Here is a 15,306-nt window from a genome sequence, read left to right on the forward strand (position 1 = left end):
TCTATCAAACATTTAAACTTTTCCTTTATAAACTTTTCAAAAAATAAAAGATGAGACACTTTCCAACTCATCGTCTCTAAGGTCAGGGTTACCCTGATACCAAAATCAGACAAAAACATCACAGGAAAAGACAACTTCCTGGGCAAACTCTGTCTTGCCAGGGAGTTTTTGCAGTCACTCAGCTTCCAGAGTCAAATCTGCAACCAGCAACAAGGAATTCAGCCACGAAGAATGTGCGGTAGGTATGAATGGCTGAGGCCTCTGGTTGGAGGCCATTTCCATTGCCCACGTTGGCATGGAATGGTGCTGGCATGGATTGGTGCTGGCATGGACTGGTGCTGGCATGGGTTGGTGCATGCCCGCAGGAGGGGGGCTTTCAGAAACAGGAGCTGGTCTTAGACTCTGGGATATTCCATACTCCATTCCTGTTTACAAAATAGTGCCACAAGTCCGGAAGCACCTCCTCTGAAAAGAAATCTCACTGGTTTCATAACGGAGGGCAAGGCCATCCGTGTACAGCTGTTGAATTGAGCAAAGTCAGAGTTTATTTCCATCCTCAGAAAATCTTTCCTCATTATTGCCCACAGCAACCCAGCATCCTGCGCTGTCTTCTCCACTCTGTCGAAATCCCTCAGACCCCTCATTCACACTAAAGTCTAAATGAATGATAGCAATATAAAGAGTGTTTCAACCAGACTATGTGTATTTTTCCAGAGATTCAAGCTTAAACCTAAAGCTTGAAAAAAATTGATCATTCTGTCATCAGACAATTTTATAGGGATAATTTGAGGGGCCAGATCTTGTGCGTACAGAGAGCCTCTGGAGTTTCCTAGCTCCTAAAAGCAATATATGTACTAAGAAGCTACTTTAACTCAGATGCCAAATTCTAGGTTGCTAGAAGCATAGAAAAGCAAGCACTATAAGTATGGTGTTTTCATAGAGTTCCTGAAATTTGTTCAGAATACACACAGTAGAGGTTCTATAGGCAAAGCACACAGGATTCACTAAGGAAACATATCTCTACCCAGGTCATGCTCTCTAGAAGTAAAATTGTCTTTCTTTCCAATGATATATATGGCCAAGATTATTGAAAACCTCTGTAGATGCAGCCTCATAAATGGATAAATAACTCCAAAACGTATTAATTTCAATCACATGAGACCCTCTGGCAGACCTTTAAATCCTTTAATGATTTGGAAGATGTTTCTACTATCTGATAAACAGTCACTCTGAATCACAAGTATTTGGTACTATAATCACTGGGGAATGTGTGGCGAGGCTTCAGAAAGACCTATTTCCCTCATTTGCCTCTGAGATTAAGAGCATCCAAAAGACAGGTATTGTGTTTGCTCTGGGACCATGCAGTCCTTTAATTCCCATTGGCACCATCTGGACTAATTCCATCTCAAGACCAGCTAGGTGAGGTCTCCTAATCGCTGGCAGGTCTCTTATCGCGAAGTCAGATCTCAGTAACTGCTAGTGGCTTAATCCTTCCCTGCAGTGCCATATAAAGTGTTAGCCTTCCACCTTTTCATTAGAAAAATAGCAGAGGGTTGCACTATTGGAAACCTGATGAGTCATCAGGGTGAGCTCATGGGTTAAAAGTGGGGACAATTCTACATGAACGATGGAAAGAACTTAAATTTCAGTTAACATCTTTAGATTGGGAAAGTAGAGCATGTGAAAAGATGAAGGCAATGTAAAGATGGAAGCAGGAGTAAAGCAGCTTTCAATTGAGAAAAGCCTTCAAGAGACAGCACTGGGAGACTGCTCATTTTATTTTATTCTGTAACAAAGAGGAAAAAAATGGAGATTTTTTCTTTTTAAAGGATCAGGCCAAAGGAGTTTGGAGCATGTGCTATGTACTCATTCACAGAAGCACCAACATATTTTAGGGCAAAGTTTTCTAAAAATAACTTGCTTCATCAGTTCTGGGAAATTTTTTCAGCCTTTTGCCAAGAATCCAATTAACGTGTGTTGTTCTTTTCTTTCAGGCAATTTTAAGCGGCTTTTATATCTCATACTCTTTTGCAAAGAAAATTCATACAACCAAGCGACTGTGAATAATACTGTATGTGAGTAGCTAAGATTCTAAGGCTCAGAAAGCAGTTACTTGATTCCCTTTGGACCAGGACATTTATCATGATCAGGTAACACAGTCAGCTGCTCTTAAAGCTCTTCCTCTCCACCCCCAGGTCCACCCTGCTTCAGCTTGTGCAGGAAGCTGGTGCTCAGACTCTCTGCCCCCGTGAAGCTGGCAGCGAGCGGGCAAGAGAGAAAGGACCTGGAATGAGGGGCCAGCCGGGGACTTCATCCTTGCTCGGACCTTACGCCTTAACTACCTGGAAATATTTAAACCTAAAGGCGATGCCGGCCTATCTTCCTGGAGCATCAATGAATAATAATAAAACACTTTAATAATAAAACCATGTCAAATACATTAAGGACTAGGATGCATGTAAACTTTTAAGGTAAAGCACAGGAGACTTCAAAGATGTTTCATGATTACTTTTTTCTAAGTGGCCCACATTGGACCACCACACAATATAAAGCATAATTTCAGGAAACAGCTGTGTGGAAAATTCATTTCAGGGGATATTATTATTAATCAAACAAAACATTCAGGACGGATCACCATTGGCTATAAATTATAACAGACCTTAAAGATAATCTGGCCTGTCCTATTACTTTAAAGATGAAAGTGAGAACAAAGGGAAAAGGTAGAGAAAGGTCTTGGGTGGGTTTTTCTTTCTCCCTAACAGGGTCCAAGGCTAAAGTTTTCCATGCCCTGAGCTACTGACCATTCTCCAAACATGCCATTGTGCCTTTGCTTACAATCTTCCTTTTGCATGCAATGCCTTCTTCCTTTGGAAAAGTTTTACTTGCTGTTCAAGACTCAGCAGAAAGTCATCTCCAGGGGGAGCTGCTTTCTCCACTATGCTCTAATAGATCTTTAAATATGCTTTTTTTATTCTCTCTCAATTTAAAAAAGGTAACAGCATCCCTTCCCGAGCTTCCTCTCCTGTGCCACCCTATCCATTCCCACCCTTCCCACCTATGAATCTCGAAAGAATTGTTTCCACACTTGGGCTTTACCTTCTCACCTTTGTTTATGTCTGAATCCACCCCAATGGCTTCTGACCTCTCCACTTCACTGAAATTATTCTTGGAAAAGGTACCAATGACTTCTGTGGCCCTCAGCCCAATGGACGGTTTTCAGTTCTTACCACACTTGCCCTCTTTTGAACATCCTGCAGTTGGCCACCACCTCTTTAAAACACCATCGGCTTCTGTGACAAGGCCCTCTACTGGTTTTCCTCCAGTGACCAAAGGCACTTCTCTTAATTTCCTTGGGAGTTCACCCTACTCTCCTGGATCTTTGACGTTACGGTGTTTCAGAGCTTAGATACTCTTCTCTCTCTTTCCTTTCTTTCTTGGTGAGCCTGTCCACTCCCTGTCTTCAAATTCTATATCTATATCAACAACTCCCAACATACATCTATAGGTCAGATCTCTCTTAATGAGTTCCAGATTGTAAATTGAACTCATATTGTTACTTATATTGTTAGCACTATCATGATTACAAATGATAAAATCCCACCCAAATCTAGCCAAGATAGGACAAAACAAAAAGGAAGACAGACAGAGGGACAAGTGGGAGGGGCTGAGTGAGAGGGGAATGGCGGGGGGACTGGTTCACTGGTACTGACTCTTAACTCATGTAACCAACCTGGGGACAGAAGCAGAGGACTTCAGGATCCTCAGGACTCTTTCTCTCCAACTCCTCTGCATAGTATCTTCATTCTTTTAGTCCAACATGATCCCCATAGAGAGGACATACTCATCAATAGTTCTGAATTTAAAGTCTTGTAACTCTGAAGCCAGAGTGCAAAACATTTCTCTTCTATCCACTCAGCTTCGGAGAAAGAATTTCATTGGTTCGGTGAAATTCCTCCATAGGGCTTTCCTATGAGCCAATTACTGTGGCCTGAGAGCTAAGACGGTACCACTGATTTGTCTGAGGTCATGTGCACACCTCGTAATTACTAGAGGAATAACGTTGGGCCAGGCAGTCACCTAGTGTGTATTAAACTATTCAGCATTTGCATTTGGATCTCTCACAGGTATCTCAAGGTGATAGTATCCAAAAATTAGCTAGTAATGTTCCTCCAAAAAACCTGGTTCTCCTCCAGTACGTTCAATCTCAGAAAATGACACCAACATTTATGGGCATGCTCAGGTCAGACATAGAAGAGTTACACTCAACAGTCCCTCTCCCTTGCTGTCACCATCACCCCACCCACCACCCAACGAGCATGGCCTATTCTATATTGGATTTATCCACTTTCTGTCTCCAGTATCACCCTCCTACTTCAAGTTACTGTCCTCTCATATGGAGATTTTTGCAATAACACACTAATTGGGTTCCTACTGCCCACTCTTGCTCTCCTTCCATTCTTAATACTTAAAGCAGAATGAGTGTCTAAAAACTAACACTCACCATACCTTGTTCCTGCTTAAAACCTTAGAAAAGCTTCCCATTGCTTTTGAGATAACCCTGAATCCTTAACCTGCCTTCCAAGCAGTGGGAGCACAATCTCTGCTTTCTTACCCTCATCTCCTCCCACTCTCACTTTCCCTCACTCAGAATGTTTCAACCATATCAATCTCTCAGTTTTTCAAAAGTAATTTGAGTTTCTTTTGAGCTACAGAGCTTCTGAGTGAGCCCTCTAGACCCTGCACTTCTCACATCGTTGATCACCACTCTAATACTTATTTATGCAAAATTTAAACTGTAAGGTTCATCCGGAAAAGAACACATCTGTCTTGTTTGATATAGTATGTAGCAGTTAGGAGATGTTTAACCAATATTTATTAAATGAACAGTCATTCCATTTGATATTACTTTATATATCTATCTTTTCTACCAAAATATGAATTCACTCTTTTATTTTACAAATATTTATTGAGTACCCACCTTGTACTAAGGAGTTAAATACTGGGAACAGAGGCATACAGAAGATCGAGGGGCTTCTTACCTTTGGAAATTTATAGTCTTTTTACTCTGCAGAAAATATATGTTTTCCCCCTCTGTATCTCAATTCCTGGCAGGTACTAGCTATAATGTTTACTAAATGAATAAATGAATTAAATGGATATTTTAAATTTCACCATCAACGACTATCTGTTCTTGTCGCTGTCCCTAATTCTGTGTGTTTAGCATGACCAGCAGGTTCAGGTAGAGAAAAATGAGCCACAAGCCGTGGGCTTCCTGACCAGGAGCTGGGCCAAACAATGGTCACCCAGTAGGCAGAGTGAGATAGGGAGGCCCACCCTGGGGTATGGACACCAAAGAGGAAGGAACTTTCTAGATACTACAAGGCATCTGGACGCCTTGGGGCAAAGGGGTGGGAGAAAAATTATAATGTCAATGAAGTAAGAAAGGAAGAGGGAGGAAAAGAACAAACAGGAGATGGGATCTGCTCATTTTCCACTGAAGTTTTTTATTTAAAGCTTATCTCCCACTGGGCGCTGGGAGCTCTTCGGCAGCAGGAACGATGCCTGTCTTAATCATCAGAGCATCCCCAGTGCCGGTGGAGCGACCATGTGTGCTTGACGAATGAATGAAGGAATGAATGCTCAAGTGGGTAGGCTCCTGCTGGTTTCAGAATAACCTGTCCTATGCCATACACTTCCAGTGGCTGGTCCTTGAGCTCGCCCTCTCCAGATAAGCAAGAAATCCTTGAGAGGAGGTCCCCACACCCAGCTGGTCCAGCCTGTCACCAGCCCCAGGCATCCCAAAACCACAGTCAAGAGACAAACAGATCCTTATCTCCGAGTTGATAGCTGAAAATTCTCCGAAGAAAACCCCCCACTCTTTATAGCTACAGATTAAAATGTCCAAAGTGTATGTACACCTGGAAGGCATAGCATTAGCATGGATGAGTAAATTATCCTGGGTGATTTCTTCAGAAAAGAGGTGGTAGCAGTAGTGAGGTGTATAATATAAGAGGGCTACGGGCGCCTGAAGTGAAAGGGAGATGCCTGTAGGGAGAAAGTGGAGGCAAAAATTAAGGACCCTGAAAACCTCAAACATAAACTTAGGGGGAAATTACAATGAAAGCAGATGTGTAATTTTTTTGCCTTTCCTGTCTAAGTGGAAGGCGGTATCACAAAAGGCTAACCGTGTGATCTCCAGAATCCAGTGGCCTGGGCTTGAATCTTGGTGCTGCTGACTCTGAACAAGTCCTTAACATCTCTAGAGTCTAGTTATTTTATCTGAAAAGAAGGAATCTCTGTGCAGCATCTGGCAGGTGTTAATGCTTGGTAAATGTTAGCTATACTGTCTGGCCGGCATGGTTCAGTGGTTGAACATCAATCTATGAACCAGGAGGTCATGGTTCGATTCCCAGTCAGGGCACATGCCAGGGTTGTAGACCCTATCCCCAGTCGGGGGTGTGCAGGAGGCAGCCGATCAACCACTCTCTCATCTTTGATGTTTCCATCTCTCTCTCGCTCTCCTTTCGTCTCTCTGAAATCAATAAAAACATATTTAAAATATATACATTAACTATACTAATTAATTCACAAGTGACGAGGCAGGAGGTATGCTCACCATTTGGGGTCATGGCTATTACTGGAGAGCCCAAGGAGAACCCCCAGAGGGAAATGAGCCCCTGAGACAACCTTTCTGAGAAGTGCCAAGCAGAGCTGGGCACACAGTTGGCCCTCAGCAACCGGTGACTTTCCTTCCTTCTACTCATGTCATCTTATTTCTGTGAAAGTGAATCTCAAGTGCACACTTGTCCCTGCTTTTCCTTGTAGCTGCCCTGTGCCCGCAAAACCTCATGTGGTTGGGAGACACAGTCCAGCAGCTACCCCAAGGGAAAGTGGTCCAAAAGCAGGTGGGGGTTTCCTTTTCAAAGAAATGTGTATTTTAGGGTACATCCAGATGCCCGGCTCACATGAGAATCTAACCAAGCACAGATAATGCAAAGTTATAAAACCGAAGTATTTTCTTCTCCATTCAGCACGCTGAGCCCTCTGCTCAGGAAGGGGGTGGGCGGCTGTTTCCTGGCTCCAGCCAGCACAGGGAAGGAAGTGAAGTTCAGTGCTTTGCTGCCACCTCCTTCCTCTTTCCCCTTCCCCACTCAACTCCCCTAAGGCTTGTGCCCCAACTCTGGGCCCAGTACCATCCATAGTTTCCCAGCCAAAATTTTCTCTCAAGTAGGATCTGAAACTCATTTACATTAAAATACAAATGAGGATTGCCGCTAAAAGAATTACCCCCAAGGTTCGCCCAAACTGTGAATCTGCCAGCAGCCTTGCACCCCAACCCTAGCAAGGAGCCCAGACTCTTCTTCATAGGCTTCCTAACCTTGCACTTCGTTATTTTTAAGGTGGATTCATCCTGGAATTCTGAAATCTCACTACTACTTCGGTTGTAAATTAATCAGTAGGGTTTAAAGAAAGGCACAAAGAGTTAGGGAAAGAAAGCTTTTGGTACTCAGAAAATGGTAACCATTCCTTTTGGCAGTGGTCGAGGCACACTTGGTAATTCCAACCTCCCCCCAATTTAAAATCTCCTGAAGCATTTATGTGTTGACAAGCAGATGCCTTTGTCTGGTTAAAGCCTGGAAACTGATTTTTGTAACCAGAATGGTGAGGTTGTGCAGAGGATTAAGTGAGGGAGTTAGTGAGGAAATCCTGGCCTCTCCCCCTGACTGAGGAGAGTTGGGGATTATTTGAATCTTAGCTTACTTCCTGTAGCCTTGTTTGGAAGTGTGAGTCTAGTTGCCCAGCTCATGCTCTCATTAACTGTCAATTAGACACTTCTGAAGAGCTGCTCTTTCCCTCTGAGCTGTTTTACATGTTGCTGACATGGTTCGTCTTTCTAAAGTACAGTCTGAGCATGTCCCTCCACTCCACCCAACCCCACAAGCATCCTCCCAATCCAATCTTCACATAACAACGAGAGTTATCTTTAAAAAAAACAGATGATTTTATTGCCACATTTAAAAGTAAATGCAAACTCGTTATTGCAGCTTTCAAAGGGCCTATATGACTTGGCCCCTGTTCATCTTTCCCACCCCATCTCATATCATTTCCCCCTGCTCACTAGGTGAGCTTCCTGCGTTCAATAGAAGATCACAAGAGACATTGAAATTGAGGTTTATTACTCATTGGCCCTGCGGGAAGTACACAGCACACTTCCAAGGCCATGAGGGGAGGTCAAGGCAAGGTGCCAGCGGAAAGAGCAACAGGACCTGGGCACATACTGTTGTTAGGGTCATGGGTGGAGTGCTTTTTGGTTCTTGGGCTAAGGCCAGATTGTTGAATTCAAACCAAAATCAATGAGGTTTTGGTAAGTTCCTAGGGGGTCTCACCTAAGAGGTGCACAAGGGGAGTCCTGGGAGGTGGGGAGACTGTTGACAGCAAGGGCTGCTGGGGAAGTCACACCAGGACCTTACATTTTCTCATGACTCTGTGGCTGTCATCTAGGGAATGCGTTTGCATGCGGTGCTAATGTGGATTTAAGGCTCTTTGCAGGCTGCTTGGCCAAACAATAATATGGGTGCTGAGACAACAATGCCAAGGAGTGGCTTAGCTGAACTCTTGACAAAAGCCAACCTCTGCGTTATTCCCTAGATTCCATCCCCTTACCCCTCTCAGGGACCTCATTCCAACAGTTCACTCCTCTCTCCTGTGCCATACAAATTTCCCCTTTTGTTAGATTTTCAATGATCACTCAAGACTACTAACTCTCCTCTCTTTAAACAAACCCAAAACTCCTCGCTTGACTATTACCCACTTTTCTGCTTTACAGCAAAGCTCCTTGAAGGACTTGACTGTACTGCCTCCTCCAACTCCTCCTATTCTCTCTGCACCCTAGAACTGAGGCTGCTTTGTCAAAGTCACCAATGACCTCCACATCACCAAATCCATGGGGCAGGGCTCAGCCACAGCTTACTTCCCCTGTCAGCAGTTGACATGCTTCCCACCTCCCGCTGGACACCCTTTCTCCAGGAGCCTTGCAGGACACCATGCACTGGTGGTGGTTGTCCTTCCTCTCGGGTCGCTTCCCCTCAGTCTCCTGTGTTGCTGTCCCTCCTCCCCTGACCTCCCTGTGTGGGCCTACCCACTGCTCAGTCCTCAGTTTGCTTCCCTTTCCATGCGCAGTTCCCCAGTGATCTCATCCAGCATCACTGCCCTAAATGTCATCTCCATGCTGATGACCCCCAAAGTTCTAGTTCCAGCCCAGGCCTCTCCCCTGAGCTCCACACTCCTAAATCCAACTTCCTTCTCAGCAACTACACTTCGATGTCTAATAACCATGTGGAACTTAACCTGCCTCAGAGCTAACTCTTCATTCCCACCCCGACCTGCTTCTCCACAGTTCTCCTCATCTCTGAAAATGACCACTTCTTCTTCTGCTTGCTGGAACCAAAACACTTGGGCTTAACTTTGATTTCTTTCTTTCACTTTCCACATCCAACAGAAAATCCTACTGATCTCACTTCAAATGAAAACCAAAATTCATCCACATCTAACCACTGCATTGCTACCACCCCAATCCAAGCCCGTCATCTCTTGCCTTGATTATTGTAATTGTCTCCTGACAGAAATCCTGCCTCTGTTCCAGCCTCCTAGGTCTCTTCTCAACACAGCAGCCTCCTGGGTCTCAACTCAACACTCTTAGGGGATCCCTAAGAGTGTGAGTCAGATCATATCGCTCCTCTACTTAGAACCCTCAATGGCTCTCTATTTCCCTCAAAGTAGAGGCCAAAGCCCTAACATTGCCTGTGAGGCCCTCTCTGCCCTGCCCTCACACACCCCTGACCTGTTTCCTTCCTCTTTCGCCTGGCTCACTTCATTCTGGCCACTTGAGGATGCCTTGAAAATGCCAAGTGCAATCCCATCCCAGACTATTTGTGCTCTTTGTTCCCTCTGATAAGCTTTATGTTTTGGTGACTCACTGCTTTCAGGTTCCTATGTAAATGTTGTGTCATCAAAGAGACATCCCTAGGTACCCGAACAGGACTTGTCCCTACCTCATATCCACCCTACTTACCCAGCATTATATTTTTCCACCGCACTTCATTTAACAAAGGAAATGGTTGTTGATTCATGGTCTCCTCACAGGTATGTAAGTTTCATAAGGACAGGGATTGGTCTGTTCTATTTATTGCTATATCTCCAGCATGAAGAACAGCATCAGGCAAATAGTAAGCATTCAATAAATATTTGTTGAGTAAATGATTAAATAAAAAATGTATTAAAGAAACAGGTATTAAATGTATAATGTGTGTCATGAACATGTAACTAGAAATGGAAAGTGTACTAGGTGCCTCGTTAGTGCAGTAGTTATCGCGTCAGTCTCATAAAGAATGAAATCTCACATCAAGAATTGACATGGGCCTGGCCAAGCGTGGCTCAGCGGTTAAGCGTCGACCCAGGATCCAGGTGATCGGGGTTTGATTCCTGGTCAGGGCACATGGCCGGGTTGTGGGCTTGATCAATGACTCTCTCATCATTGATGTTTCTATCTCTCTCTCCTTCTCCTTTCCTCTCACTGAAATCAATAAAGATATATTTAAAAAAAAAAAATTGACATGGGAACCCTTGCTGGGTGGGTCAGTTGGTTGGAGCATCTTCCCACACACCAAAAAAGTGGCAGATTCGATTCCTGGTCAGGGCACATACCTAGGTTGCAGGTTTAATCTCCTGTTGGGAAATAACCTATCAATGTTTCTTTCTCACATCGATGTCTCGCTCTCTTTCCCCCTTCCTCTCTCACAAAAAAATAAATAAAAGAAAAGAAGAAATCAATAAACATGTCCTAGAGTGAAGATTAAAAAAAAAAAATTGACATGTGAGATTGTGACAGAGGTGGAGAACACAGCTCTGGGGCTGGCCGAAAAGAGGACCTTATAAGGGAGCATGGAAAGGAGTAGCTAGAGAGGCAGGAGGGAAACCGAGGGAATGTTATCACAGAACACAAGGGGAGACTGAGTTCCAAAGGAGAGGGAGTTGACAAGAGTAGCAGAAAGATAAAGTAAAAAAATAATAATAATAAAATGGAAAGCACCCATTGTAGCAACAGCATTTTGGAGACCTTAGTGGTTCCTCGCAACTGTGAACTATCATCTCCCCCAGGAAGCCTCTGTACATACTCATCACAGTGCCTGTCAATCAGACTACAAGCTGATTGACATGCCAGTTACACTGCAGTTTAGACTGTAAGCAACCTGAGGGCTGTGAGGAAGGGAATGGGATTTATTGGGCAATTCCTATGGGCCAGACACAGTGCTAGGTATTTTGCAGACACTAATATATTTGATCCTTACAGCACCCCAATAAGATTGAAATGATTTCCCATTTTGCATATGCAGAAATTCCAAGAGGTTAAATAACTAACTCAAGATCTTACAACGACCAAGTGGCAGAGAGGATACTGGAGCATCAGTCTTTCAGACTGTGAGAAACATGTGTAGAGGAGTGTTTCCCCCTTCCTTCCTGTGTCATCTGAAAGTCCCACGCTGAGGCAGCCCCACTGGTCTCTTACCCAATAGCTAAAGCTCCTTCTTCCTGTAACAGCTGAATTTTGTGTGTGTATGGGGCAACCTTGTGCTTTAGGAAAGACTGAACCCTTTCCTAACCCCATGAGGCAAAAGTTGACTGGTCTAAACCAATTATGACTATTTTATTTGCCTTCCTGTTGATTGCCTTAGGAGCAAGCCTGTGATCCTGGAATTCTGCCTTCTAAGACTTGAGGGAATTTCTGCCGGGAGTAGGGTAGGGGGTATGGTCCTTCTAGGATATGGATCATCTCTCAAAAACAGCCACAGAGTCCCAAAAAGGGGAGTGTCTTCCTTTTGGATTTATTTATTTATGTACTAATTTGCATTTGGACATAGTTGAGTAGGCACTATATAGGGTATTGCAGCCACTTTGCAATCATGAGGGAACCAACCACCTGAGAACACATTTCTTGATCTACTGAGTTAACCAACCCTGGGACCACCTGCCCCTAGACTTCTTGCTTGATTAAGCAACAAAAGTCTATTGTTCAAGCCATTATAACTTCTATTTTTACATTCTTGTAGTTAAAATGTCCAGTATACACAGTATACTATGTATATTTTTACTCACTAGTTTATTCTCAGCTCCTAACACAGTTGCAACTGCTCCAAAAATATGTTTTGATTGCCTGAATGAAGAATGTTGTGTTTTTCCAAGTAAAAATGAATGAATCCAATGAATTATTATAGGGTATAGAAAGTTCAGGAGACAATGGGCCTTTGGCATTCTCTCTGAAAGCATAACAAGAGGAGAAAAAATAGCACGCTGCATAGAAAAGGTCCTGGTTGTATGTGATATGGCAACAACCCAATACTCTGCCACTGGGGAAAAAAGCATTCATGCTAATACCCCCGTCTGTGGGATGTTTATTTCCTCCCATGTAATTAATTGAAATTTGAAATCAACTTTTGTCCCCGGTTACTGAGGTCCAGACTAAAAACAGCCCAGACTGTGTTCTCTGTCAGGAGGTGGCTGTGTTTGAGATTGTGTTGGCATCTCTGAGCTCTGACCACAGCACACATTTTTGCGGGAAATATCAGATGAAACATTTACAGCAACATTTTTCCATTAGGAAGGGGTGGGGGTGGCAGAGTTCAGCATGCCCAAGAGAGGTTCTCTCCTTCTGAAACTTGCTTAGACTCATTCTTTCAGAATCAATGAGACCACTTTTCCTTTTGCAGAGCAAATGTAGATGGAGAAGCAAATATATGCACCATTTAGAGACAGCAGAGTCCTCTTTCCAAAGCCTATCTCACAAGGTCCTGCCAGGTTTGTGGGACCGACCAGAGGTCCTGGTTACTGATAACATGATACAATTTTAGAATTTTCAGAAGCTTGTGTGGCCTCTTTTGTTAAAGACTGGCAATTAGCCCTAAAGTACTGACAGCAACGACCTAAACCCTTTTCAAAATGCCCATATTCAGTGTTAGTTCTGGGCACTGTTCCTTCCCGCGTGTTCAGCCCGTTCCCACCCTTCCATCCAGCTAGACTATTCTAGTTGTGGCTCCCAGGTATGGTTCAATGGCAGCATGTGCAGGGGTGTCTTCAGAAGACATCTGGCCCTAGGATTTGAAGATTCTCTTTACTCACTTGCTCATGGCCTGATAGTTAGGGAAGTGACCCTATGCGACTCCTTACATTCAGATTGTCACATTTGACCCCGTGATCCTGCTGATGGAACCAGGAAGTGGCAGTTTTTGAAGACAGCCATTCATAAACTGGTTGGCAGCCGATGAGACAACCCAGGGGGAACCTTTTATGGGACAGGGGTGTCTAGTGCCCTATAGTGACCAACAAGCTTTATTAGGTCATTTTCTTAGGGAGCCTGACGTTGGCATAGAGAAAGAAATAAAAGTGACAGAAAGGTCCAGAAACCAAAAGACTCATGGAGAGAAGACAGTGGGCAGAAGCCATGAGTCAGTAGAAACTGAGAAGCTAAGGAGTAAAAAAGGGCATTTGGGGGAAACCAGAAGGGTTTGAGAAGTGTCAAGAGTGCAGCAGAAACCGGCAGTGGCCTCGTCTGGTGCTATGGATGCCTGCTGTTGTGACATCAAGAAGTTACGGTATCTATAGGCTGAGAATAAAGTGCCAATTCCTGGGATCCTCAGTCCCATGTTTATTCAAACTCTCCGCAGTTCTTCTTTACCTCCCTTTCTCATAAATCGCCATTAGTTGAGAATCTAATTGCATCAGATTCTTGCAACCCGAAAGAATTTAACTATAGACCCAGTATTTACCGGCTTTGTATTCTCTGTATGTGATAGGCAGAATAACAGTCCCCCTAACATGTCCATGTCCTAATTCTAAGAACCTGTGAACATGTTACTTTACATGGCAAAAGGGATTTTGCAGATGTTCAGTTAGGGACCTTGAGATGGGCTCTTGTATTACCTACGATGGTTCATTCTAATCACATTGACCCTTAAAAGCAGAAAGGAGAACTTTTCCCAGCTGTGGCCGGGCAAGATGTGGTTACCAGATGAATGATCGTAGAGATTTAACATTGCTGGCTTTAAAGACGGAGGAAGGGGCTGTGAGCCAAGGAATGTGGGTCGCCTTTAGAAGCTGGCACAGGCAAGGCAACAAAATTTCCCCTAGACCCTCCAGAAGAATGCAGATAACTCTAGCCCAGTGAGACCCATGCTGACATTTCTAACTCACAGTACTGTAAAATAATAAATGTGTTTTGTTTTAAGCCATATGCCAGGAAATACATTTAAAAGAATACAAACTCCAATGTAACATTATTTATGTCATCTTTTGAGTTACTTATTTTTTCTGATTTCAACAATAAGTATACGCTACTTGTGTCATAAAGAAATATTGGAAATGCTAAAGAGTGAGTAATATATGCTAAAACAAATCAGACAGTCTCTAAGGCTTGGCCCAGCTGTGACATTATATGAACAACCCAGGAGATGGCTTGTCACCCTATATCGAGTCTCTTCTTGGCAGCTGTATCCAGTCTCAATTCCTCTGCAAAGTACTACCAATTTCAAATCACTCTTGTTGCCTTTATTATTTTTTGCCATTACTCAGGTACATATGTTTGTATTTAACTACCTAATAATATCAATGTATTTCTATACTTTTGTTACATGTGTTTTTGAAAAGATTTAGTTACTTGCTAAATAATAAATCCAACAAATATTTGTTGAGGATACTTTGTGTGGTCATGAGGTCATTTAGATGATGCATATTTTTTTATTCTTCATTAGGCCTGGTATGGTGCAATGTTAATAGAGCTCAAAATCTACTGAATAAATTTTTAAAAGACATTTTAGAGACTTTGTGGCTTAAACAAGACTTGCCTATCTTCACAAGTCCATTAGCCTCACCTAAAGTCTGAAACCTTTGAGGCCCATTCACAATCCACCCAATGTCAACAGGGGAGAGCTATTAACTGACACAATATTGGTAATAAACACAGCAAATGAGACACTGTGACTCCTTAGAAGGCACTTGTGGACTGCTTCAGCTTAAGAATTTGGCTTTGGTGAATTAAAAATGCAGAGTGTACCAGCAATACCAGTTCTTACTTGAGCAAAAATGTGTTAGCTTTTATCACAGCCAGCCATCTTCAAGGCTCTGAATGACCCTCAACCTAACTTGGCATTTGGACAGGACAATAGGCACTTGCATGACTTGATTAAAGAATAATGGAAGACTGTTTCCCATTAGGTCACTTCAATCTGTGGCTGAGCCAAATCCCCTGGACTTGTC

Source organism: Miniopterus schreibersii, assembly GCF_964146895.1.
Source record: "Miniopterus schreibersii genome assembly, chromosome: 8".
Taxonomy (NCBI): Eukaryota; Metazoa; Chordata; class Mammalia; order Chiroptera; family Miniopteridae; genus Miniopterus; species Miniopterus schreibersii.